Source organism: Pongo abelii, chromosome 21, assembly GCF_028885655.2.
Source record: "Pongo abelii isolate AG06213 chromosome 21, NHGRI_mPonAbe1-v2.0_pri, whole genome shotgun sequence".
Taxonomy (NCBI): domain Eukaryota; kingdom Metazoa; phylum Chordata; class Mammalia; order Primates; family Hominidae; genus Pongo; species Pongo abelii.
In genome coordinates, this window is record NC_072006.2 from 12,955,161 (window position 1) to 12,959,109 (window position 3,949).

Sequence of the window (3,949 nt, forward strand, 5' to 3'; positions counted from 1 at the left end):
GTCTCATTGTGGTTTTGATTTGCTTTTCCCTAATGATTAATGATGTTGAGTATCTTTTCAAATGCTTATTTGCCATTTGTATATCTTCTTCCAAGAAATGTCGTTTGCTTAGTTTTGAATTGGGTTGTATATTATGATGTTGAGTTTTAGGAGTTCTCCATGTATTTTGGATATTAATTCCTTATCAAATATGTAATTTAGGTCAGGCATGGTGGCTCACACCTATAATCCCAGGACTTTGGGAGGCCGAGGGAGGCGGATCACTTGAGGCCCAGAGTTAAGACACCAGCCTGGCCAACATGGCAAAACCCTGTCTCTACTAAAAATACAAAAATTAGTTGGGCATGGTGTCGCATGCCTGTAATCCCAGCCACCCAGGAGGCTGAGGCAGGAGAATCGCTTGAACGTGGGAGACAGAGGTTGCGGTGACCCAAGATTGTGTCACTGCACTCCAGCCTGCTCGACAGAGTGAGACCCCATCTCAAAAAAAAAAAAAAAAAAAAAAAAAAAGTCTGTGTCTGACCCTGGCACGTAAAGTGGAAAGCAAGAGTGAAAAATTATGCTGAAAACTGGGGAAACCGAATTAAAATTCTACATATGGAACCCCCCTGACAGCTCAGTCCTAGTTCTATGCCCTTGTGAAGAAACAGTGCACAGCCTCATTTATTCCCAGGTAGAGGAAAAAAGTGCAGATAAACCAGAGAATTCTTCTCTAACAAAAAGTTGAGTGAGCAGCTGGAGAAAGCCAAGGCTTCTCACATATCGTTCCCTGCAGCAGAGCTCTCTCATTTGAGTACCCGCAGCATCTGCAGCCTGTAGCCTCTAGATTGAAATCTTTTTTTTTAAATATCCCCCGAGGGTTGAACATTCCTGGAGGTACTGCAATACCAGGTCCATGTGTGGGGTGGATGGAGCAAGCTCCTATTCCATCTCCCTGCTCAAAATATCCATTTACTATGTTGTCCTCAGATAAAGGACATATCAGCATATTAAACTGTTAAGAACAGATTCTACACTTGATCTTAACCAAAAGGCCAAGAAGTGATCTAGAGTGAAATCTTATCTGTAAGCCCTGGACAAACCCCCTTCTTCCACCTATCCCCAGGAAACAGGCCTTCCTACACAGAAGCATAGGAAATCCACACCAATCACAGAATCCTTTCCATAACAGACAGGGAGGACTCACCAGACATATGATGAAACCAGCAGCGTGGGAGAGAAGTCAAAGGAAACAAACAGGAAAACTGATGCAGGTTGAATATCCTTTTATCAGAAATGCTTGGGACCAGAAGTGCTTTGGATTCAGATTTTTTTGAGTTTTGGAATATTGCATATACATGATGAGATATCTTGGAGATCAAACCCAAGCCTAAACATAAAATTCGCTTATGTTTCAGACACACCTTATACATATAGCCTGAAGGTAATTTTATACAATATTTTAATAACTTTTGCATAAAATAGAGTTTGTGTGCATTGAACCATCAGAAGCAAAGATGCCACTCTCTCAGCCACCCATGTGGAATAATCTGTGGTTCCCTGGCATCACCATCATTCCTGACTGTGAATGTCTGTGCTGTCAATAAGCAGTCATTTTCTTACACTTACATTGTGACCTATCACATGTAATGTGATCCATCATGTGACCCATCACATGTAATGATTGCTGAGGCAGCAAAATCATTCTCCTGCCTCAGCCTCCCGAGTATTTGGGATTACAGGCGCCCGCCACCATGCCCGGCTAATTTTTGTATTTTTAGTAGAGAGGGAGTTTCACCATGTTGGCCAGGCTGGTCTCGAACTCCTGACCTCAGGTGATCCACCCGCCTTGGCCTCTCAAAGAGCTGGGATTACAGGCGTGAGCCACCGTGCCCGGCCTGGCTAATTTTTGAATTTTTAGTAGAGACGGGATTTCACCATGTTGGCCAGGCTGGCCTGAAACTCCTGACCTCAAGTAATCGCCCACCTCAGCCTCTCAAAGTGCTGGGATTACTGGTGTGAGCCACTGCACCCACCCTTATATTTTATTTTTATTTTATTTTTTCTCTTCCCATACCAATTATACTGATTTTGTTAAAAAAAAAAAAATTACAGTGACTACCCTTGAGTTTGCATTTACAACTAATGTCAGTTTACTTTCAGAGGATACTATACTGGTTCATTGGTAGTGCAGGTATCTTGTAACATTTCTTGTAATCTCTTCCCATACTCTTTCAGGTTACAGAGTTATTTCCCAGTGTTTTTCCCTATGTACCTGTATCTTCCTTTTCTTCATGTAATAAATTGCAAACACAGGGATTTAATTTCAGATAAGATTACTCATTTAACAGATATTTATATACTTCTCATTTCTACTATATAAAAGTAGAATAGAGAAGAGAAATGATTAGTATGTAGGTACCAAAAAGCCTAAATCCTCACACAAGTTTGGCCCTTATCCTTCCGCATAATTAGAGTAAGTGATCTCATTGTGCTATGTTAGTATTTCTGAGTGCCTATTAAAAGGCTTAATTAAAAACATTAAAGTAATTATATTCTTTATCCCTTAGTTTCTTTTTCTACGTAATGACTATTAGGGCAGAATATCTTCCTCAGGGCATGATAAAAGATAAAAGATAGATAACAATGCAAGATATAAAATACCCAAATAAAGGAAATTATGCTAAGTAAAATAAGCCAGGCACAGAAAGCCAAATACTGCATGATCTCACTTACATGTGGAATTTTTAGCAGTTGAACTTAAAGAAGCAGAGAATGGAATGGTGGTTGTCAGGAGCTGGGGACAGGGATGGGGAGATATTGATCGAAGTGTATAAAGGATTTATTGTATAGCATGGTGACTATAACTAATAATAGTGTATACTTGGAAATTGCCAAGACAGTAGATCTAAATGTTCTGACAGCAAAAAATGGTAAATATGTGAGGTGACAAATATGTTAATTAGTTTGATTTAATCATTTCACAGTGTATATATACATATATCTAAACATCACATTGTACACCATAAATATACACAATTTTTATTTGTCTATTATACCTTAATAAAACTAGGGATAAATTAAAATGAAATCAAGTTAAATATCCAAATAATTAGGTTTCAAGCTTCCAATTAAAGATTTCACTCTCATCTTAGAATTTTAGTTGGGGAAGCAAAAAGATGCAGCTACAAGGGTGACGTTTACACAGAGAATGGCATTTAAATGAAGCTCAGTTCCAACTGCTAGCTTACCACCTTTGGCCCCTTCCTTAACAAATGTATGTAAAGGATGTTGAGGCTGGTGTGGATTTCCTATGCTATTATTTATTAAGATCTGTTCCCTGGGGATAGGTGGAAGAAGGGGACCCAATATAGGAGGAACCTTGACTTTCTCTGGAAAATACGCCAATTTTTGTTAGAGAAGAATATGATGTAGTGATATATTGAGAGTGAGAGAGAAAGATATGTATAATACACACAAATGTATGTAGAATCCATTGTTCTACATGATGAGAATCTATTGTTGTAATATTTGGTGTTTGACCCCTGGTTCCTAACACAGAGCTCCTTAAGGCCTTTGTAATTTCCTCAGTGATAGCGTCTGACACAGAGTTCTAAATTCCTTGGAATTTCCTGGGTGACAGGAGCATCTTTTGTTCTCATGACCCAACGCGTGGTTTGCTCCTGGATGGCCTCATAATGGGGGCTGGTTGCCAGGGGAACCAACCTTGTGATTAGAAGGTTGAAACTTTCAGCCCCACCCCGACCTCCAGGGAGCCAGGAGAGGCTGAAGGCTGAGTTGATCACCCATGGCCAATGATTTAATCAGTCATGGCTAGGTAATGATGCTTCCCTAAACCCAAAGGACTGGGTTTGGGGAGCTTCCAGAGAGCTGAACACTTGGGGGTTCTGGAGGGTGGTGTGCGGAGGGCAGGGAAGCTTCGTGCGCCTTCCCACACACCTCACCCCAC

The 3,949-nt window shown here is 40.4% G+C and overlaps 1 non-coding gene across 1 annotated transcript; it reads right to left on the bottom strand.

Annotated features, from left to right (window-relative positions):
- Nucleotides 1–855: 855 nt before the first annotated feature.
- Nucleotides 856–1,046, bottom strand: LOC112130430 (U2 spliceosomal RNA). Its single transcript, XR_002912697.2, has one exon. It is a non-coding gene; the product is annotated as a U2 spliceosomal RNA (small nuclear RNA).
- Nucleotides 1,047–3,949: the final 2,903 nt, after the last annotated feature.